Source organism: Ursus arctos, unplaced genomic scaffold (assembly GCF_023065955.2).
Source record: "Ursus arctos isolate Adak ecotype North America unplaced genomic scaffold, UrsArc2.0 scaffold_50, whole genome shotgun sequence".
Taxonomy (NCBI): Eukaryota; Metazoa; Chordata; class Mammalia; order Carnivora; family Ursidae; genus Ursus; species Ursus arctos.
In genome coordinates, this window is record NW_026623068.1 from 350,479 (window position 1) to 374,260 (window position 23,782).

General features: G+C 44.5%; 1 protein-coding gene across 13 annotated transcripts in view; it reads left to right on the top strand.

Annotated features, from left to right (window-relative positions):
* LOC125282343 (thyroid receptor-interacting protein 11-like) overlaps nt 1-23,782 on the top strand; it is a 52,186-nt gene that overhangs the window by 14,251 nt on the left and 14,153 nt on the right. For 3 of the 13 annotated variants that reach the window (XM_057307580.1, XM_057307579.1, XM_057307576.1), the window contains exons 1-2: nt 18,147-19,695; nt 23,241-23,315. The exons of 1 other annotated variant lie outside the window; for it this stretch is intronic. The gene's annotated coding sequence lies outside the window, so the exon portion shown is untranslated. 9 more of the 13 variants (XM_057307582.1, XM_057307581.1, XM_057307578.1 and 6 more) reach the window with 7 other exon arrangements.

Below are 23,782 nucleotides of genomic sequence, written 5' to 3' on the forward strand. Positions count from 1 at the left end.
ATAATACATCTAACATACAAAATATATGTGAATGGACTGTTTATGTTATCAGTAAGGCTTCTGGTCAACAGTAGGCAATTAGTAGTGAAGTTTTTGGGGAGTTGAAAGTTAAATGAAAATTTTTGACTGCACAGGTGTCAGCACCCTTAACCCCTGTGTTGTTCAAGTGTCAACTGTATATCTGTGCCCCACCACCAAAACCAAATATGAACTGTATATGAAACTCCAGAAGTTTCCTTTGTATCTCTTTCTAGTTAGGCTCTTTACCTCCACTGGTCATTTTCTGATTTCAGAATCTGTGGTAGATTAGATTTGCCTTATCTTGTAGGTCGTGTAAATGGAATTGAATGGTATGTATTCTTTTGTCTTCTTCCACTCAGTGTGTTCTTTGAGATTTATCCATGTTGTGTTCACTTATCAAAGATAAACAAAGCCAGATCCTAGTTTAAGTGGTGAGGACAGATTTTAATCAGCAATAACTCCTGCAATCAGGAAAAGAGTCCAGCATGAATTCAACTCAAACTCAGTTTGTACAGAGGGCATTTTAAAGAGAGAATGAGGGAGTAAGGCCAGGTATGAATAAAGTCAGAGAAGTAAAAGATTACAAAAAGTGAGAAAGGCGTTGTTCCATGTGAAACCACCTGCATTTACTCACTGGGAGACAGGAGCCAGACTTTTCAGTGTTGGCTGAGCAAACAGTAGATGCCTTGAGTTTTCTCAGTCATGGACTAAGGGGGACTGGCGTTGTCCTAGGGCTGGGGTCTTGAGCTGTTAGAAACTATGTTAGTGTTTGGCCCAGTCTGCATATGATAAGCCAAGGTTGAGGCCTTGTCGAGAAGGGGGTTCAGAGGAATCTGGCTAGAGTTTGGTCAAGGAGAGAGTCTTTGTCAGTGTAAAATAGTTTGTTCCTTTGTATGTAGTGTGCCTATACCACAATTTGTTCATCTGTTCAACTGATGATTAGACATTTTGTTGTTTCCAATAATTTGGTCATTATGAATAGGCTATAATAAACATTCTTATAGAAGTCTTAGATTTCTCTCAAAATTGCTTCATGGGATTGCTTAGTCACAGGGTGGGGATATATTGAACTGCTAGACTAATTTCCAGAGTGGTTTATCAGTTTACACTTCCCACCAGCAATATAGTAACACCCCAGTTGCTCAGCATCCTCGTTGACATTCTGTGCTGTCAGTGAGGGTGAGATAGCATCTCATTATGGTTTCACATTACATTTCCCTGGTGACAAATGATCTTAGGCACCTTTTTGTGTGTTTATTGGGCATTCGTACATCTTTTGTGAACTGTCAGTTCAAGTCTTTTGCCCATTTTTGCTGTTCCTGTTGTTTTTGGTTTTGACTTATTGGAATTTATGATATATTCTGAATAGGAATTCTTTGTCACGTAGATGTATTGTAAATATACATGTATAAGAAAATGAAAATTTAAAATATTTACAGTAGCATCAAAAAATGTAAAGTGGGGGTGCCTGGGTGGCACAGCGGTTAAGCGTCTGCCTTCGGCTCGGGGCGTGATCCCGGCGTCTGGGATCGAGCCCCACATCAGGCTCCTCCGCTATGAGCCTGCTTCTTCCTCTCCCACTCCCCCTGCTTGTGTTCCCTCTCTCGCTAGCTGTCTCTGTCTCTGTCGAATAAATAAATAAAATCTTTAAAAAAAAATGTAAAGTTTTTGGGGTGACTGGGTGGCTCAGTCGATGAATCATGTGACTTTTGATCTCAGCTCAGGTCTTGAACTCAGGGTTGTGAGTTCAAGGCCTGCATTGGTCTCCATGCTGGGTGTGGAACCTACTTAGAAAACGAAAACAACAGCAGAAAACCAAACTGGCTAGGAATAAGTCTCAAGAAAGACATGAAACACCTTTACACAGAAAAAATAAAACATTGTTGGGAAGAATTCAAGAAGACTGAAATAAATGGGAGATATGCTTTGTTTATGCATCGGAAGATTTGCTGTCATCAGGATTTCTGTTCTCCACCACTTGATTCATGCAAACAATGCAATCCCAGTCAAACTTGTAGCCATCTTTTTTAGAAGAAATGACCAGATTGATTCTAAAATGTATATGGAAAGGCAAAGGGTCTGGAATAGCCAAAATAGTCTTCAAAAGAACACAGTTGAAGAATGCTTATTCCTGCTGAATTTTAAGACTTATAGCAAAGCCACAGTAATCAAAGTCTTCGGCATAAAGATAGATCAATGAACAGAATAGAGAGTCCAAAAATAGACCAAACACAAGTACTGTTGATTGATTTTTGCCCAGAGTGTCAAGTCAGTTCAGTGAGGGAAAGGAAGTCTTTTTAATGAATTATTCTGTTTGAACTGGATATTCAGGTGGAAAGAAAATGGAGCTTGACCCGTACCTTGTTCTGACACACACACATTAATTTGGAATGGATCCTAAACCTAAATATAAAAGCTGAACCAGGGGGCGCCTGGGTGGCTCAGTCACTTGAGTCCAACTCTTGATTTTGGCTCAGGTCATGATCTCAGGGTCATGAGATCAAGCCCCGTGTCGAATCAAGCCCTGTGTCAGCCTCCACGCTCAGTGAGGAGTCTGCTTGAGATTCTTTACTTTTGGCCCTTCCCCTGTGCACACTCTCTCTATCAAATAAATCTTGGAAAACAGAAAAGCTAGAACCATAAAACTTTTGTATGAAAACATGGGAGAGTATCTTGATGACCTTGGGGTAGGCAAATGTTTTGTATACAGAACATAAAAAGCACTAATTACAAAGGAAAAATAGATACACTAAGAACATGAGCAGGCAAGACAGGCTGGGAGAAAATATTCAGAATACATGTTCTTAAGTGTTTTATTTTTTCCAGAAGTATGTTAGCATTATTCAGGTCCATGGTATCCTATTATTCTATTCTGTATTAACTGTTTTTTTTTTATTGTTTGTTTGTTTAAGTCAGGTATGAGACATTGTACCGCGGAACTTTCTGATTGACTTCTCCTTATTTCACCCTCTTGTGAATGTTGGTTCATTTTCCATTAACGTCTTGCCCACTATTCAGGGACTCCTTACAACAGAGAGAGTAGATTTTATATCCTGTTAATCCTTGTGAAGTAATTGGCTGTTAGATGAAGCCAGAAGGCAATCCCAGTAGCTTCCATTGGGAGGAAACGTTAGCCTATGAGTCTTAGTTAATTGAGGCACAGCGTTGTTTTTTCTTTTCAATATTTTATTTATTTATTTATTTATTTGAGAGAGACACAGAGACAGAAAGACAGAGTGGGCGGGAAGGAGAGAGGGAGAGGGACAAGCAGAGTCTGCACTGAGCTTGGAGCCTGAACACTGAGATCATGACCTGAGCTGAAATCAAGAGTCGGACACTCAATTGACTGAGCCATCCAGGCGCCCGTTTTGTTTTTTTTCTTAATTTTTTTTTATTATGTTATGTTAGTCACCATACAGTACATCCCTGGTTTCTGATGTAAAGTTCGATGATTCATTAGTTGCGTATAACACCCAGTGCACCATGCTATACGTGCCCTCCTTACTACCCATCACCAGTCTATCCCATTCCCCCACCCCCTCCCCTCTGAAGCCCTCAGTTTGTTTCTCATAGTCCATAGTCTCTCATGCTTGATTCCCCCTTCTGATTACCCCTCTTTTTTTATCCCTTTCTTCCCCTACCGATCTTCCTAGTTCTTCTATTCCATAGATGAGAGAAATCATGATAATTGTCTTTCTCTGCTTGACTTATTTCACTTAGCATTATCTCCTCCAGTGCCGTCCATGTTGCAGCAAATGTTGAGAACTCGTTCTTTCTGATAGCTGAGTAATATTCCATTGTATATATGGACCACAACTTCTTAATCCAGTCATCTGTTGAAGGACATCTCGGTTCCTTCCATGATTTAGCTATTGTGGACAATGTTGCTGTGAACATTGGGGTGCATATGGCCCTTCTCTTCACTACTTCTGTATCTTTGTGGTAAATACCCAGTAGTGCAATGGCTGGGTCATAGGGTAGCTCAATTTTTAACTTTCTAAGGGACCTCCACACTGTTTTCCAGAGTGGCTGTACCAACTTGCATTCCCACCAGCAATGTAGGAGGGATCCCCTTTCTCCACATCCTCTCCAGCAATTGTTGTTTCTTGCCTTGTCAATTTTTGCTATTCTAACTGGCATAAGGTGGTATCTTACTGTGGTTTTGATTTGAATTTCGCTGATGGCTAATGATTTTGAACATTTTTTCATGTGTCTGTTAGCCATTTGTATGTCATCATTGGAAAAGTGTCTGTTCATATCTTCTGCCCATTTTGTGATTTGTTTATTTGTTTCTCGCGTATTGAGTTTGAGAAGTTCTTTGTAGATCTTGGATACCAGTCTTTTATCTGTAGCGTCATTTGCAAATATATTCTCCCATTCCGTGGGCTGCCTCTTAGTTTTTTTGACTGTTTCCTTGACTGTGCAGAAGCTTTTTATCTTGATGAAGCCCCACAAGTTCATTTTATCTTTTGTTTCTCTTGTCTTCCGAGGTGTGTCATGAAAAAGGTTGCTTTGGCCGATGTCGTAGAGGTTGCTGCCTATGTTCTCCTCTAGGATTTTGATGGATTCCTGTCTCACATCGAGGTCTTTCATCCATTTGGAGTTTATCTTTGTGTATGGTGTGAGAGAGTGGTCAAGTTTCATTCTTTTGCATGTAGCTGTCCAATTTTCCCAGCACCATTTATTGAAGAGACTGTCTTTTTTCCACCGGATGTTTTAAACAGGCCAATTAATTATGAAGAGATTGAGTCAGTGATAAACTCTGACAAAACTCTTTGTTTTTGTTTTGTATTTTCCTTAGGTGATTAACACTTTAGGCCTTGCGGATCCGCTGAGGAAAGCAACGGCGCTCACAAGAAGGAAAACAGACTCAAAGTCTGTGTAGGTACAAAGTTTATTGCCCTTAAGACTTTGCTTCCTGCCTTCCATTTATAACCAAGAACGAAACCAACAAGAAATAGAAACCAAACACTGAGACTAGTCCATGCAAAAGAACAACGATAAAAATGAGAGGTAGAGCAATATCTTACAGGCCAGTATGCAGCCTGCAGTTAACATTCCAAACTTGAAAACCGATGCGAAGAGTATCGGATTGATTTTTGCAATTGCATAAATATACATCGTAGGTACGTATATATGTACGTACCCTGCGTATAAATACACACATCCACACAGACACCGTTTGCGCAACTGAAGTGTTGGGGGAGGGATGGAAGTCCAAGTGGGTAAGTAGGTTTGAAAAGCAATAGAATGAAGTTTCCTGCAAGGTTGCACAGCTTGAGGAAACAGCCTTGACCTCTGTCTGTAAAGCGGTGCCTTCCACATAGGCTGCTTCCGAGGGTTGTACGTGTTCCTGTTTGTCCAGCATGCGGAGTAATGCCTGGCACTGGAGTCAGCACTCAGCGGTGTTGATTAGAAGTGAAATGAAGCAGCCCCAGCCTCGACCCTCACTGGCTGGGAGAGCGGGGAGGGCCCCTTCCCATTCCCTCAGACGAAGAACTGCCCGCTGGAGGGCATGTCACACCTCTCCTGGCAAGTTCCCACTGTTGCAGGTGACACTCCTGCCGATAGGGCAAAGTCAGTCAGTGCTTCTTGAATGAACAGGTGGCTGGACCAGATCCGCGTTTCCCACGGGAGGAATGTGAGGTGACTTTAGGTGGCACCCCGGTAGATGTGTTACATTTTCAAAGGTATTGATTACAGGGTGTGTTAGAAGAAAATATTAGGTAGCACGTCACACCTGGGTGCTAAAAGAAGTGAGTTGATCTAAAGGACTGTTGAGGGGCCCCTGTGTGGCTCAGTGGGTTGAGCATCTGCCTTTGGCTTGGGTCATGATCTCGGGGTCCTGGGATTGAGCTGCATGTCGGGTTCCCCGCACGCTTCTCCCTTTTCCTCTCCCTCTGCCACTCCCCCTGCTTGTGCTGTCGTTCTTGCTTGTTCTCAGTCTCTCAAATAAATAAATAAAATATTTAAAAAATGTAAAATAAAGGAATATTAAATGGAGCAGGTGCATGGTGAATGTCATGAAAATTTCAGGACAATCGTGGATTGAATGAACACTGTTAAAAGGTCTTTCTAAATCTGATATTTTTCATTCTTGGCATTTTATTTCAATATCTATTTATTTATTTAACTTTTTGAGAGAGAGAGAGAGAGAGAGAACACGTGTGAGCAGTGGTGGGGAGGGCAGGGGAGAGAGAAAGATCCCAAGCAGGCTCCACGCCCATTGCAGAGCCAGACATGGGCCTCAATCTCAAGAGTCTGAGATCACAATCTGAGCCACAACCAGGGGTCGGCTGCCCAACAGACTGTGCCACCCAGGCACCCCTGATTTCTTCCTGGTGTGTCCTGCAGTCACTGGAGCATCGTGTTAGAGTTGTCATTACGTGTGCACATGGACGTGCTCAGTCTTCCTCGTGGAGTGGTTGGACCGCTGCACTCACAGCCCCTGGCTGCTTCAGTCCACGTACCATCTAGGGGCCATTTGAAGAAGGGGCACAAATTCTAATTGCTGTTCGAGAACCATCCATCGATACCTTCTGATCAGACCAAGAAAGACTCAGTAACACAGCCTACACCTGGAGGGTCAGGAGCTTGGAAAGAAATCTCAGAGCCGATGATGGCGATCTCTTCAGAAGCGCAGCCTCGCCAGTGTGCTTGGCTGCACGAAGGTCAATGCTGTGTGGAAACTCCCAGATATCCTGAAAGGGAAGACCTAACCAACCCATGTCACTCATCTTTTTCCTTTCATTCTGTTCAAATAAGTCTAAAAGGGCTTTTTCATAAACACAAAATTAGAATTCTAAGCAATAAGAAAAACACTGACTAACTGGCAGTGTTTCTTCTTTTTTCTGTCTTACAATTGATGGTGTCTTAGAATGAAATACGGCATATGGTTAGTGTAGAAACATTCTAAAACAAAGAGAAGTTAAAACACACACATACACATACACACCCATGCACCCCAGAAATCTCTGATGTTTCTCCTGTTTCTCTGCTGTTCTTCAGCCTCCCTGCCTGCCTTCTGCTACTGGAACATTCCAAGGCGCTTCCTGCCCCAGAGCATTTCTATCTGTTGTGTGTCCTGTCTGGAATGCCTTTTGCACAGCTCTCTCCGATTCTGTGGGGCTCCACGTGGCCTTCCCTTTTCAGGGAGGCCTCCCTTTTACCTTCTCTAGTGCAGGTCCTTCCATCCCCCATGCTGTTGTCCTTCATCTGGCATAAGCTCTTATGTCTCTTTGTGTCTGCTCTTCCCGGGCTCCCCACGGTATCCCCAATGCCTGGCACTTAGCAGACACTGGACAGGTATTGCTTGAACTGGATCCATAGTGTTAAACTGAGGGCGAATGCAGCAGCTGCTCCTTGTCATCCAGGAGAGGGCAGTAGGAAGTACAGGGAGGAGCTCCTAGAGGAAGGCAGCTTGGTCAGCTTTTCAGCAGGTAGAGCCGCTGAGTGGTGGAGCGAGTGCCTTCTTTGTGGGGCGTGCTCAGGGAGTGGCTTGGTGTTGTTGAACGGTTCTGGCACCGGATGTCAGGGTTGGCCAGTCATTTGGAATGTTCCTTCCAACCAGACATCCATGTTTGAGGACTGTTCTCATCACTGGTCTGTGGTTCTTGCTTCAACTGCAGATGTGGCTTTTACCACTAGATGGCACTAGATGATGCCTTTGAGGACAGTGCTCCTCAAAGCACCAACAGAGAGCAATTGGCTCTGTTTTAATTATTGAAGTAATCCATCTATACAATGTTATATCAGTTTCAGGTGTGCAGCATAGTGATTTGACAAGTCTGTATACATTACACAGCGCTCACCACGATTAAGTATAGTCACTATATGTCACACAGTAGGGCATTGTTACAATTTTATTTGACCATATTCCAGACATTGTACTTTTCATCTTTGTGAGTTATTTATATAAGTGGAAGATTGTAACTCTTAATCCCCTTCACCAATTTCGCCCCCCCCCCTTTACCTCTGGCAACCATCAGTTTGCTTTCTTTCTTGAAGAGTTTGTTTTGTTTTGTTTGTTTGGAGAACAGATTTTTCATGACACTTATACCCAGAACACATACTTCGACCAAAGCTTCCTGAAACAGTCTTTAACTCTTACAGTATGTAGTCCATACTGATTTTTTCTAGTTTACTCTAGTTGACTGTATTTTCTAAGACGGTGATTTGCAAACTATTACATTGATTTTATGACATGGATGGGTCACAATTCATTGTTTGAAAAGCACCATTTTAGACAACTGAGCCTGTTCACCCTTGTAAAACTCTATAGGTCAGCTTTCCTTGACAATCTGGGCTTGCAGGTAATTGTGTCCCTTAGTGCGTACTTTGTGTGTTTCTGTGTTGAGTTGCTGCCTTGAGTAGCCGAAGGTATGTGCTTCCTTATGGGTGTCTGTGGATGTGGGAACATGGACGTGGGAGACTGGGGGGGGACATGTTTGTACAGGATTTGCACCGACTGTAGTCAAGAGAGCAGTAAGCCTTGTCAGTGGATATAAAGAGAAAATAGAATATCTATCTGCTTCTGGGAGCTCAGAACCCAGCTGGGTGACATCATACACACACACACACCCACACCCACACCCTACCCCTTTCAGCTTACTCCTCAAGCAAGTGGAAATGAGCTGATGCGCTCAGGATATCATTTAGGATGTTTCAGGGTGTAAATAACAGAAAACCAACTCCATTTGGTTTATTTATTACTTTTTTTAAAATGTAAATTCAATTAGCCAACTTACAGTACATCCATAGATTCAGATGTAGTGTTCAGTAGTTTGTCAGTTTTGTGTAACACCCAGTGCTCATCATATCACGTGCCCTCCTTAATGCCCATCACCGAATTATGTCACCCCCACACCCACCTCCCCTCCGGCAACCCTCAGTTTGTTTGCTAGAGTTAAGAGTCTCCTATGGTTTTTCTCCATCTCTGATGACTTCCCAGTCTGTTTTCCCTCCCTTCCCCTAGGTCCTCTGGCCTGTTTCTTATATTCCACATATGAGTGAAACCATATGATAATTGACTTTGTCTTACTGACTGGTTAGTGTACTTCGCTCAGCATAATACCCTCCAGTTCTATCCACGTGGATGTAAATGGTAAATTTTCATCCTTTCTGTTGGCTGGGTAATATTCCACATGGTATAGATGTGGTATAGATGGTAATACCACATCTTTTTCCATTCATCTATCGATGGCCATCTTGGCTCTTTCCACAGTTTGGCTGTTGTGGACATTGCTGATGTGAACATTGGGGTGCACGTGCCCCTTCGAGTCACTACATTTGTATCTTTGGGGTAAATACCTAGTAGTACAATTGCTGGGTTGTAGGGTAGCTCTTTTTTTTTTTTTTTAAGATTTTATTTATTTGTCAGAGAGAGAGAGCACAAGCAGGGGGAATGGGAGGCAGAGGGAGAAGGTGGCTCCCCGCTGAGCAAGGAGCCCGACGCGGGACGTGATCCCAGGAGTCTGGGATCGTGACCCGAGCCAAAGGCAGATGCTCAACTGACTGAGCCACCCAGGCATCCCAAGGTAGCTCTATCTTTAACTTCTTGAGGAACCTCCATACTGTTTTCCAGAGTGGCTGCACCAGTTTGCCTTCCCACCAACAGTGTAAAAGTGTTCACCTTTATCCTCATCCTTGCCAACATTTGTTTCCTGTCTTGTGAATTTTAGCCATTCTTACTGGTATGAAGTTTTATCTCATTGTGGTTTTGATTTGTATTTCCCTGATGCCAAATGATATGGAGCAGGTTTTCATGTGTCTGTTGGTCATTTGTGTGTCTTCTTTGGAGAAATATCTGTACATGTCTTCTGCCCGTTTCTGGATCATTTTTTGAGTTTTGAGTTTGATAAGTTCTTTATAGATCTTGGATACTAGCCCTTTATCTGATAAGACATTTGCAAATATCTTTTCCCGTTCTGTGGGTTGCCTTTTAGTTTTGTTGACTGATTCCTTTGCTGTGTGGAAGCTTTTTATCTTGATGAAGTCCCAATAGTTCATTTTTGCTTTTGCTTGCCTTGCCTTTGGAGCTGTGTCTAGCAAGAAGTTGCTGCGGCTGAGGTGGAAGAGCTTGCTGCCTATGTTCTCTAGGATTTTGTGGGATTCCTGTCTCACATTAAGGTCTTTCATCCATTTTGAGTTTATCTTTGTGTATGGTGTGAGAGAGTGGTCAAGTTTCATTCTTTTTCATGTAGCTGTCCAATTTTCCCAGCACCATTTATTGAAGAGGCTCTCCTTTTTCCATTGGATTTCTTTCCTGCTTTGTCGAGGATCAGTTGACCATAGAGTTGAGGGTCCATGTCTGGGTTCTCTGTTCTGTTCCATTGATCCATGTGTCTGTTTTTGTGCCAGTACCATGCTGTCTTGATGGTTACAGCTTTGTAATGGAGCTTGAAGTCTGACATTGTGATGCCCCCAGCTTTGGTTTTCTTTTTCAACATTCCTTTGGCTCTTTGGGGTCTTTTCTGGTTCCATACAAATCTTAGGATTATTTGTTACAGCTTTGTGAAAAAGTTGATGGTTTTTTCATAGGGATTGCATTGAATGTATAGATTACTCTGTGTAGCATAGACATTTTAACAATATTCTTCCAATCCATGAGCATGGAACATTTTTCCGTTTCTTTGTGTCTTCCTCAATTTCTTTCATAAGTGTTCTGTAGATTTTGGAGTACAGATCCTTGACCTCTCTGGTTAGGTATATTCTTAGGTATCTTATGGGTTTTGGTGCAATTGTAAATGGGATCGATTCCTTCATTTCTCTTTCTTCTGTCTCATTGTCAGTGTATAGAAATGCAACTGATTTCTGTGCGGTGATTTTATATCCTGCCGTGTTGCTGAATTCTTGTATGAGTTCTAGCTATTTTGGGGTGGAGTCGTTTGGGTTTTCCACATAAAGTATTGTGTCATCTGCAAAGAGTGATTGTTTGACTTCTTTGCCCATTTGGAGGCCTTTTATTTCTTTTTGTTGTCTGATTGCTGAGGCTAGGACTTCTATTTGAACAGCTGTGGTGAGAGTGGGCATCCCTGTCGTGTTCCTGACCTTAGGGGAAAAGCTCTCAGTTTTTCCCCATGGAGAGTGATACTCGCTGTGGGCTTTTCGTAGATGTCTTTTATGTTACTGAGGTATGTTCCCTCTACCCCAACACTGTGGAGAATTTTAATCAAGAAAGGATGATGCATTTCGTCCAATGCTTTTTCTGCATCAATTGAGAGGACCGTATGCATCTTGTCCTTTCTTTTATTAATGTGATGTATCATGTTGATTTGATTTGCGAATGTTGAGCCACCCTTGCAGCACAGGAATAAATCCCACTTGGTCATGGTGAATACTTCTTTTAACGTACTGTTGTATCCTACGGGATAGTATGTTGGTGAGAATTTTTAAACCCATGGGGTCTTTGTCTGGTTTTGGGATCAAGGTAATGCTGGCCTTATAGAACAAGTTTGGAAGTTTCCCTTCCATTTCTATTTTTTGAAACAGCCTCAGAAGAATTGGTATGAGTTTTTCTTTAAATGTTTGGTAGAATTCCCTTGGGAAACCATCTGGCCCTGGACTCTTGTGTGTTGGGAGATTTCTATCACTGCTTCTATTTCCTTGCTGGTTATGGGTCTGTTCAGATTTTCTGTTTCTTCCTGATTTAGTTTTGGTAGTTTGTAAGTTTCCAGGAACGCATCCGTTTCTTCCAGATTGCCTCATTTGTTGTCATATAGCTGCTCATAATATGTTCTTAAGATTGTTTGTATTTCCTTGGTGTTGGTTGTGATCTCTCCTCTTTCATTCATGATATTATTATTTTGGGTCCTTTCCCCTTTCTTTTGGATAAGTCTGGCTAGAGGTTCATCAGTCTTATTAATAATTTCAAAGAACCAGCTCTAGGTTCATTGATCTGTTCTACTGTTCTTCTGGTTTCGATTTCATTGATTTCTGCTCTGCTTTTTATAATGTCCGTTCTCCTGCTTGGTCTAGGCTTTATTTGCTGTCCTTTCTCTAGCTTCTTTAGGTGTAAGGTTAGCTTGTGTATTTGATACTTTTCTAATTTTTTTTTGAGAAAGGCTTGTATTGCTATGTACTTTCCTCTTAGGACTGCTTTTGCTGTATCTCAAAGGTTTTGAGTAGCTGCGTTTTCATTTGCATTCAGTAAGAATTTTTTTAATTCTTTTTTTTTTTTTAAGATTTTATTTATTTATTTGACAGAGAGAGAGACAGCCAGCGAGAGAGGGAACACACGCAGGGGGAGTGGGAGAGGAAGAAGCAGGCTCTCAGAGAAGCAGGGAGCCCAATGTGGGGCTTGATCCCAGGACCCTGGAATCATGCCCTGATCCGAAGGCAGACAGTTAACGACTGAGTCACCCAGTTGCCTCGAATTTTTTAAAATTCTTCTTTAATTTCCTGGTTGACCCATTCATTCTTTAGTAGGATGCTCTTTAGCTTCTGAGTGTTGGTGTTCCTTCTAAATTTCCTCTTGTGCTTGAGTTCCAGTTTCAAAGCATTGTGGTCTGAAAATATGCAGGGAATAATCCCAGTCTTTTGGTATTGGTTGGGACCTGATTTGTGACCCAGTGTGATCTGTTTTCGAGAATGTTCCATGTGCACTGGAGAAGAATGTGTGTTCTTTTGCTTTAGGATGGAATGCTCTGTATATATCCATGAAGTCCATCTGGTACAGCGTGTCATTCAGAGTCCTTGTTTCCTTGTTGATCATCTGCTTAGATGATCTGTCCATTGCTGTGAGTGGGGTGTTGAAGTCCCCTATGATTATTGTATTATCATCAATGTGTTTCTTTAATTTGGTTTTCAATTGACTTATATAATTGGCTGCTCCCATGTTAGGAGCATAAATATTTATAATTGTTAGATCTTCTTATTGGGTGGACCCTTTAAGTATGATATAACATCCCTCTTCCTGCCTTACTATAGTCTTTGGTTTAAAATCTAATTTGTCTGATGTGAGGATTGGTACCCCAGCTTTCTTTTGAAGTCCATTAGCATCATAAATGGATCTGTACCCTCCTCACTTTCAATCTGGAGGTGTCGGAGTCTCTTGTAGATAGCATATGAATGGGTCTTGCTTTTTTATCCAATCTGATACCCTGTGTCTTTTGATTGGAGCATTTAGCCCATTTACATTCAGAGTAACTATTGAGAGATATGAATTTAGTGCCTTTGTAGTACCTGTAGAGTCCCAGTTTCTGTAGATCGTTTCTGTTTCTTTCTGGTTTACATTACTTTTGGGCTCAGTCTTCGCTTAGAGGATCCCTTTTAATATTTCTTGCAGGGCTGGTTTAGTGGTCATGTGTTCTTTCAGTTTCTGTTTGTCCAGGAAGCCCTTTATTCCTCCTTCCATTCTGAATGACAGCCTTGCTGGATAAAGTATTCTTGGCTGTATGTTTTTCTCATTTAGTACCCTGAATATATCATGCCAGCCCTTTCTGGCTTCCCAGGGCTCTGTGGATAGGTCTGCTGCCAGCCTAGTGTTGCTACCCTTTTAGGTTAGGAACCTCTTGTCTCGAGATGCTTTTAGGATTTTCTCTTTATGTCTGAAATCCGCAAGCTTCGCTCTTGTATGTTGGAGTGTTGATCTCTTTTTATTGATTTTGAGGGGGGTCCTCTCTATATCTTGGACTTGTATGCCTGTATCCATCCTGGGATAGGGAAATGCTCAGCTATGATTTGCTCAAATATACCTTCTGTCTCCCCTCTCTCTCTTTCTTTGTTCTCGGGGACCCCAGTAATCGTTTTGCATTATGGTATTGCTGATTTCTTGAAGCCTCCCTTCATGGTCCATTAATTGTTTTTCTCTCTTTCCCTCGGCTTCCTTCCTTTCCATCAACTTGTCTTCTATGTCACTTACTCTCTCTTCTGCCTCACTTACCCTAGGTGTTAGAGCATCCAATTTAGACTGCATCTCAGTTAAAGCATTTTAAATTTCAGCCCGATTAGATTTTATTTCTGCACTAAGATTCTCTAGTCTCTTTTATGCTTTTTTCAAGCCCAGCTAATAACTTTATAATAGTTATCCGGAATTCCAGCTCTGATATTTTACTTATATCCATATCAATTAGATCTGTGGCAGAGAGTATTGCCTCTGGTTCTTTCTTTTGTTGTGAATTCCTCCTTCTAGTTATTTTGCTCACAGAAGAATGGATGAACAGGAGAGCAAAATCAAAAATATTAACCACGACCCAAGCAAAATCCACACTAGACAAATCCAAAGAGGTCAGAAACCAAAAAAGAAAAAAAAAAAGGGTAGGGGAGAAGAGAGAATATAATCTCCCAGGTGTTCAAAACAGGTGATCCACTTGGTCTTGGGTATATTTTAGTCTGTTTGTTAAAAGACACTAAATCCCAATAATGTAAAATCACCAATGTGTGTGTGTATGTATATATACATATACAGAAACATAAAATTGAATAAAGTGAAAAGAAGCCAAAAAGGAAGAATATATCTAATGTAAATGTAAAAAAATGAAAGTTAAAAAAAGACTTAAAAGCAAAGAGTTGATAATATACGAAACTAGTTGAAAAGGAAAAAAGAAAAGGAAAATTTTAAACTGAAAGATCAACAAATCACGAGAAAACCTTTGAATTTTATTTACTGTTTTCCCCTAGTGCTTGCTTCTAAACTTGGTGTTCACCTGTTTTTCCACATGGTTTTCTGGGGGAGGGGCCCACTGTGCTGATTCTCAGGTGTCTTTGCCTGGGGGGAGTTGTACCCTCCATTTCCAGGGGGCCAGGCTCAGTGTAAACTGCCTCTAGTTGGTCTGTATGGCTTTTGTTCCCTGAAGGCTTTCTGGGCCTCTTTAGAGGATGAAAACAAAAGTGGTCATGCCCTGATCTCCAGTCCCTGTGCTGAAAGATCATGGTTCCCTCTCTTCAGTAAACCCTCAGGGATAAGGGGTCTTCACTTTTGTGTATACCAAACTCTGCAGTCTCCTGCAGTGCATGCCTGCACTGATCCTCCCAGGAGAAGGCGGAGGGTCGCGGCTTTTCTGTCCTTTGCAGGGCCCCCACATGATAGCTGTTGCCTGACCAAGCTGCGGTTTGAGGTTTATGGCAATCCCCCTCCTCTGCTCCCTGACCCTAACAGATTTCCCGGCTCCAGTGCCTGGGAACTCTGCTGGCTCAGGTACCCCTGTTTTTCCTGTGACCCTAGGGATCCTGAGACCACACTGCCCCACCTGGGATTCTGCCCCACCTCGCCACCTGAGCACCTTTCAGGCAGGGACGTCTCTCACTTGGAGCAGATTTCTAAAGGTCTGATTTTGCACTCTGGGGTTATGTCACTTTCCTGTGGACGGCTCACACAGGCTCCCTCTCCCCGCAGATGATCTTCCCATATGTCCCCACAGATTCATTTCTCCGCACCTTCTACTTTGCAAAAAGTGGTCACATTTCTCTTTGTAGAATTCCAGCAATTCTTTCTGTACATCTCAGATTGAATTCATACGTGTCCGGAAAGACGTAATAGTTATCTAGCTAAATTACAGGGACCAGATGAATTGAGGTCCCCTGCTGTTCCATCATCTTGCCTCCCTCCCTCTATGTATTACTTTTTAAAAAATATTTATTTATTTTAGAGAGTGAGCAGGGGGATGGGCAAAGGGAGGGAGAATCCTGAAGCAGACTCCCTGCTGAGCACAGAGTCCGACACGGGGCTCAATCCCAGGACCCTGAGATCATGATGTGAGCCTAAACCCAAGGTAGCCACTGAATTGACGGAGCCACCCAGGTACACCTCCATTTGGTTGAAATGTTAAACACAGGGGTGCATGGGTGGCTCAGTCAGTTAAGCGGCTACCTTGGGCTCAGGTCATGATCTCAGGGTCCTGAGATCGAGCCCCCCATCAGGGTCCCTGCTCAGTGGGAAGTCTGCTTCTCCCTCTCCCTCTGCTACTTCCCCTGTTTGTGTTCTCTCAGTTATTCTCTCTCTCTCTCAAATAAATAAATAAAACCTTAAAAAATAAATAAATGGTAAACATATATATTAATTCACAAGATAACTGATGAGGGGCAGAGCAGACTCCAGGCCCACAGTGACTTGGCATGGCCTTAGCGTTCCAGGCTCCTTCCCCTACGTCTTGTTGTCCTAAGGCTAGTTCCACTCAGGTTTGACAGAAGACCTTCAGGGATATTTGGACTTCAGCTCCCCGGCTTAGAACACCAAAACTTTGCTTCCTTGTAGCGTAGACCAGGGAGAGTTTAGGCTACCATAGCATTTTCCGGTTGTATAGACCAGAGAGTACAGGCTACTCTAGCATTTTCTAGGTTGTAGCAGTTGTGTTTATTTGTTCCTGGTTTTCCCACTATGACCTGCTTAAGGGATGTGGAAGGACTGGTACCTAATACAGAGCCGGGGGAAATACTTAGGTAGTCATTCGTAAGTTTCACAAAATAATCCTGGATCTCCTTTCCTATGGACACAGAACTTCTGGTTGAGCAGAGTTGTCTGATTGGCTCTGGCCAGTGAGTTTGCTGAGGGAATAGGTGGTGGCAGGTCTTCTAGGTGAGGTATGAGGTGAGGTTATGTGCTCTCTAGGGTCCTGGAAAAAGAGTTAGCCGCATGAGTAAAGAGAGGAAAGAAATGGCCACTGTGGGGAGGTTGAGGGGCCGTGTATGTGAGCACCAAGAGGGATGGCCGAGTCTGTTGACATTGGTAAGGGAGCACCAAACGTGCCTCTGTTGGCCTTTTGAGGTAGATGATTTTCCTCCTCGACCTGGGTCCTGAGAACTGGGCCAGAACCTAATGACCTCTATTTATCTGCCTCCTTTCCTCTGTTCCAGGTTTGCAGTAAGCCTTGGCTACTGGCATGACCCTTACATCCAGCATATTGTAAGAGTGTCTAAGGAGAGGAGGTCCTCCGAAATTAACAGAGGCAAGTGACCCCCTCCCTCCCAACGTCCCCTCATCAGCCCAGAGGCCTGACGTTTTAGGAATTCATGCTTAAAAAGAGAGAGTTCCAGTGTTCACTCTCTCCAGGCATATGAATGTGCTCCTATCCCAACATCCTCATGAACACAGTGTATTATGAACCTTTTCATTGTGGTTAATCTGATATGGGAACATGTTATCTTACAGTAATTTTGTTTTATAATCCTCTGATTTTGGGGGTGAAGTTGAAAATCATTTTTGTATGTTTAAGAGCCATTTATATGATCTTTCACTGTGAATTGTCTGTTCAAGGAAGGAATTACTTTTTTGGCTTTATTAAAGCAGTAATAACACTGTTAGGCTCTGCAAGTCCTTTCTATCAAGACACAGAAAGGATTTGAGGTGGGAGGGTGACTCAGTCTCAGCCAGACTGAGAAATTAACCAAGTGACCACAGTCCTTGTGTGTGCCAGGAATCCTGGCCCTAAAGATGGAGCCTATGGGTAGATTCTATAAGAAATGCAAAGAACGTTTAACGTGGTGGTCCCTGAGAAAAAGGACGTGGATCTTACTTGGAGCTCAGGATGAACCCAGGCATTAGGAAGATGGGGCCAGGCCTGGCTCAGAGGCCTGAAGCCTCCCTCCTGGGCTCCTGAGGAAGCTTTCTGTACCACTGCTGCAGAGGCAGGGACCCACCTCGGGGCCTTGGGAGCTGGGTGCCCGAGGCAGCATGTCAGCCAGCCTGCCTCTTCCTCTGCCTGGGCTGGCATCTCCAGACTGGGGCCCACTAGGAGAGTGCTTCCCAAACAGCGTGTGGTGAGCATTTTTAAAATTTTTTCCCAATAATCAGCCTGTTGTGGATGATACTCTATAACATACAATAAAAATGATTTCCTCGAAAAATAAGAAGCCAGAGACACGTAAAATACAAGCTCAAATTGTGTAGTAGCAGAATCAATAGGACTGCAGTAAGTTTCTAAATGCTACTCCAATTTTGTTCTTAAAATAGTTAAGCGCAAGGCTTTAGAACACAGATTTTATCTTCCTTTCCCCTCTTTTATTTCCCATCCCCTTTACTCCAGCTCCCCACTCCGGAGCTAAACAAGTCCGTTTATTGGGCAACGTTTACTCCTGGCTTCCCCTCCCACCGGTGCTCTGTGAGGCCTTTTTATAAACATAGAGGCTCTTACCCACACAGAATGGAGATGAAGGGAACACGGTAAGAAATACTTTTTTTTTTTTTTTGACATTTATCTGCCCCATTTCCTGACCCCAAAATATTATTTTTGTCATGATCTCGCAATTCTGAGTATTAGTCGAGTCCTAAGTAGCTTTACCTAGCTATGAAAAAGCGCGTTTCCAAAAGGAACATTTAGATCTGACATTTTGATGTAAAACACTTGTCTTTCCCATGTAAAATAATGGGACATTTTATTTTAATTTTTAAAGATTTTATTTCTTTATTGGAAAGAGAGACCATGAGCAGGAGGGGCAGAGGCAGAGGGAGAAGCAGGCTCCCAGCTGAGCAGGGAGCCCGATGCAGGGCTTGATCCCAGGACCCTGAGATCCTGACCTGAGCCAAAGGCAGACGCTTAACCAACAGCCACCCGGGTGCCCCAAGGGGCAATTTATTTGTAAGATCGTTAATTCCATTAAATCATTAAATAGATTGTACTTACTTTGATTGTAGCAGCTTTGAATTAAATTTAAAAAAGGAAGAGAATGTGAAAGTCACTCTTTCTCCCATGAAGTCCACAATAACCCGCTGACCCGGAGGAAGAGCAGAAGTGTCCTGATTTGCTTTTCTCCTGGCGTGTGCTCTGCAGGGATGATATCCCACCTCACTGAGCAATAGCTTGTCTCTGTCTCTCTCTCAGGACATTTCGCTCACGTCCATGGCGTGAGTCCGCTTATAAAGGCATTTCTACGGAAGACAGAATGTCATTGTCAAATTCTAAATCTTGGGACTGGGGTGGATACCACCTCTGGAGATTAAAGGTAAATGAAAATTCTGCCTCTTCTTTCCCAAATTGTTTCACCTGTGAAGGTGCCCGCCTGGTTCAGAAATGTTAAAATATATTCAGAGGGAATGCAGTGACGGTCTGTCTCGCGCCCCCGTCCCCAGATGCTTGCGCCTGCTGCCCCCGTCAGCCACATACTTAGTGTCCCCAGAGCCCTGGTGAAGGATGGGTGCCTTTCATCTCATCCTTTGCTGTTACAAACAGGGCTTAGGATAAAAATCCTAGTAGACATTTCCTCTGCATGGGTGGAAGAACCCTGCCCGTGGAATTATGAGAGCCAGAGCCCCTGCATCTGCCATATTGGCAATAACGAAGATTTTATTGTCATCCTGCTAGTGTCTTTGGTACAGGCTGGAGGTGCACACGGCTGGGTGATTGTGCGATGACACAAAGGCCTTTTGCAGCTATTCCCTGATTTGGTCCCTCACCTGCTCTGTTAGGGAGCAAGAACAGGTGTAACTGCGCTCACTCACAGGAAAGGAGACGAGTCTGGTTAGTGGCAGAAGTGGGACCAAATGGGCTGCAGCTCCTCCAAATCCAGGTTCCTTCCCTGTTCTCTACACAGAGCCTGTGCTTGTTCAGGGGGGTCTCTGCGGTCTGTCGGGCTGTGGTGCGTCTGTACCTCAGTGACCATGGTGTGGTGGAAGGAACGGGAGCAGAAGGCAGTGGCAGAACGTGTGCAGTGTGAGTGGAAGGCATTGGAGAAATGCCTCCTCTCGGCCCGACACCGTTTCGACTTGGTCCCGACATTTGGATTCTCCCCGCTGTCATGTAGGTGGGTTAATAATGAACAAATCTGACATTTTTATTCCTGGGAACAAGGTACATTGAGACTTAGGTACCCCTTCCAAGAAAAAGGTTCTCTCTCAGGAGTGAGGAAGGCGAACAGCACAGGGTCAGTAAGATATTGTGGAGGTGTTTTGTTTTGTTTGATAATTATATTGGTCCAAAGGGTTTTTTTAAATATATATGTTTCTTAAATAATAAAAAATAAACAATGCTTCTTTGCTTCTTGGAGCCTGGGCCTGTCGGGCCAAATTTAGCCCACTCAGCTATCGTCGTAAATAAAGTTTTATTGCAACACAGTCACTCCCATTTACCTGCATCTTCTCCATGGCTGCTTTACCAGCATGACAGCAGAGTTGAGTAGTTCCAAGAGAGGCTGTCTGGCCTGCAAAGACTAAAATACTTTCTGGCCATTTACAGTAAATTTGCTAATCCCTGTATTGAGAGGTATGTGCTTGTAGAACGGGGCAGGGAAAATTTTGGCTGCCAGTCTCGTTGTCTCATGCACCTTCCCCCGGGGATGTTCCCCCAGCTGCACCAGCAGAGGCAGCGAGTCACAGGCTTTTTGCTGCCACCATCGTGGGAGCTCGTTCTGTTTGATCTCAGGGGCCCAAGACTTTGGGCAGTTGAAGGCTCCCCACTTCGGGCACCGGGCACCAGGAGGGCCCAGGAAAGCCAGTACCATCACAGAAACAGAATAAAGGGGCAGTGAACCCCTTTAAGGGACCTCAGCTGATCGGTGTCTCCCGACTTCTGTTTTCACACAACCCAAGGATCAAGGACGCAGAGGGTGGGTCTCACCTCGGGCAGCCTGTGCTGCGGTTGGCCCTGCGGGATCCTCTTCCAGTCCAAGGGCTGTGCTTCCTCACGGCGGTCCCCAGCTGCCATCCAGGAGCCGGTCCTGTCTTCGGTGTCTTTCTTGCCTCCTGTGACTCGCCAGCTTTCATTGAGTGGCGTGTCAGACAGACTCAGGGAATCCCAGAGTCGAAAGTGGAAACATGTGCTGCAGCCATTTTGCTCCTTTTCGAAAGCCCAGAAAAAAGCTGTCTGTTCCTTAGAGGCTCGAGGTGTGCCTTTTGGTAGCTTTCCCTCCCCAGTGACCCCTTAGTCAGTTCTTCTGAGGGTCAAGTAGCTGATGCATGGGGAGCGCTTTTTTTTTTTTTTAAAGATTTGACTTTTATTGGGGGGGGAGGGGCAGAGGCAGAGGAAGAATCTTAAGCAGACTCCCCTCTAAGCACAGAGCCCAATACTGCGCTGGATCCCAGGACCCTGAGATCGTGGTCTGAACCGAAATCATCATTGGCCGCTCACCCGACTGAGCCAGCCAGGCGCCCCAAGGGGAAGCTCTTTATACTAAAGTCAGAAGTCCTACAGAAGATGTGGGAGTATATGCTGTCCTTCATCTGCTTTTAATTGTTCTCATTGTCTTTGGGAATTTTAGACTCTCCTTACCCTTTCCTGTCGTGGGAGTAATGTTCTGGAAGGGTGCTGTGGAGTTTCCTAGCAGAAGTTAGTTCTCGTCTGCCCTAAGCCTTTCCTCCCAGTAGCCTCAGCTAGCTCGTCCATCGCCGCGCTCTGCAGACGGGCAGGCATGTGTGGCAGCTCTGAGAGTGAACGGTTGAGGTGGGTGAGCCTGTCTCTTCTGATACATCATGAAGCGGTCCTTTACTCTCTCCTCCTGTGTCCCTCTGTCACCCTCCCTCTCCCCCAAACCAGACCCTCTGATTTTTCCACTAGGTTGGGGGGTAGCTGGACCTATGGTCCTAACACTTAACCCATAGGGATCACCTCCTACTAGAAAATGCTTGCTTGTGATTTCTGACCCCATCATGCCAACCCCTAAGACAGCGACCCTCCCCCATCCCTGCTTCCCATCGCTCCTGACTGTCTACATAGGTGAGTTAATATACATACTACATACTACCGTCTACATACACGGTGCTCTTCCCTGCGCAGTTGTTCACATCAGAAACAGGGGTATCATCCTGACCCCCGCTTTTCCTTTGGCCCAGCCTGCACCGGCGACACCACCACCTGATTCTGGACACCGGCATCTGTGTTTCTCTTTGTCTTTCCCCTTTGACCAACTGGTTCTGTATTTCTGGAATAGAAGTAAGGTGGACACGAGGGTGTTAAAAGCATGCATGGCGGGGGGGATGCCGAACAGTCAGCAGGTTGTGGAGCGCCTTGTTTCTTGCCAGGCCTCAGGGGTGTGAGGAGCTGTTGCAGGTTCATGCAGTGTGTGGTTGAAACAGGCCAGAAAGGGGTGTCCTTGCAGTTGGTGAGCTGAGGAGAGAATGCGTTCGAGAATCCTCCTCAGGGCTGAGTGAGTGAGTGCACATGACAGAGATGGAGAGAATGTGCTAGGAGCCCAGAGGGTGACCAGGCTGGGGAGGCAGGTAGTGGAGCAGGGCCGTTAGTGTGTCTCTCTATGTGTGTGTGTGTGTGTGTGTCGTTCTCTGTGAGTCTCTGCGTGTGTGTGTCTGTGTCTCTGTGTTTGTGTCTTTGTGTCTCTGCCTCTCTGTGTGTCTGTGTGTAGGGGTCTGTGTGTCTACATGTCTGTATTTTGTATCTCTGTTTCTCTGTGTCTGTCTCTTCTGTCTGTGTGCCGCTGTGTGTGGGTCTTTGCGTCTCTGTGCGTATGACTGTCTTTGTCTAACTCAGTGTGTATGTTTGTGTGTGTGTGTCTCTGTGTGTGGCTTTCACACTCTCTACTGCAGCCCACAGTAAAAATACATGTACAGCCCAGGCCAGGCCCCACATCTGTGTACCCGTGTCAGTAAATCAAAGGCACACCCTTGGCGCTTACTAGCGCAGGTCCTGCTGTGCGTGTGGCTTGTATATTTATTTCCTCATGAGTCCTCACAACCCCGTGAGGTGCAGTCAATTTCTCTACTGTGCACACGAGGAAAGCTTGGCCCAGGGAGTTTAGTGACTTGCAGCGCCTCACAGCAGACACGTGGTGGATGGGATCTGACCCCCATTCCCTGCCTGCAGACGCCTGCCCTTTCCCACCCACCGTAGGCGACTCTCACAGAAAAACGTAAATGTACCACAAGACAGTGCTCGCCCTCACTGACGGGGATGCTTTGTGATGTTTGCTGTTGTATCCTATTTGATCCCGCACATGCTGGCCCCGACCCCTCCCCCGCAAACACACAATTGTTTCCTGACCCTCTCTAATCTGTCTCAGTCTGCTTTTTGGAAAATCTGTTAGCTCCTACTTCCCCAGCGCCTCTCAGTGCCTCCCCACCTCCATGCCAGTGGCTGCTCCCCCAGTTCAGGCTCCCTGTGACTTCTTCCCTGGACCTTCTTCCTGGACGGCTCTGAGAATCTCCTAACATTTGTCCTCTATCCATTCTCCACACAGAGACCAAAGTCACCTGAAAAGTACCTTTCTGACCATATCATTCCTGATTTAAATCCCTGAAATAGCCCGTTGCTGTTTGGGGCTTAGTACTCGGTACATGAAGATGGTCAGTAAATGTATGCGGGAATACAGAATTAGCAAACTTGCTGTGTATTTTTCCTCAGGATGAAGATCTCCCATGAAAATATTTTTGAGATCGACTTTGCAGTGATTGTCACGAGAAAGCTGCCCAGCATCCAGTAAGTGTGGCTTGGACCAGAGGACAGAGCCGGGCAGAGTCAGAGGCAGCGGTCGGGAGGGGGCCGGATGCATGCTGGAGACCTCATTTTAGGGGGCCCTCCCCTTGGACCCCCTCCCCGCTTTCTTGCTGGCCCCGGGACCTCATTCCAACCTGTCGAGCAGTCTTCCACATGCAATACACTCTCCCTTGTGACTGTTCTGTCCATGAACGTCATTTCTCTGAACCTTGAAATGACCTACACTAGTTTCATGATCTGAAATGTTCTGTGTATTTTGTCTACTTCGTTATCTCCAGGGCATAGCGAGGTGCCCAGCCCAGAGCAGATGCGTCGTCAATATTGTTTGAGCGAATGAATGGGAGGCTGAACTTAGTCATTTACAGTCTGTGAGATATTCCGGGGGCCACGCTGACCAGGTTTTAAGGAGTTTGCAGAGTTGTAGAGGGCGAGTTTGTGAATCCTGCTGG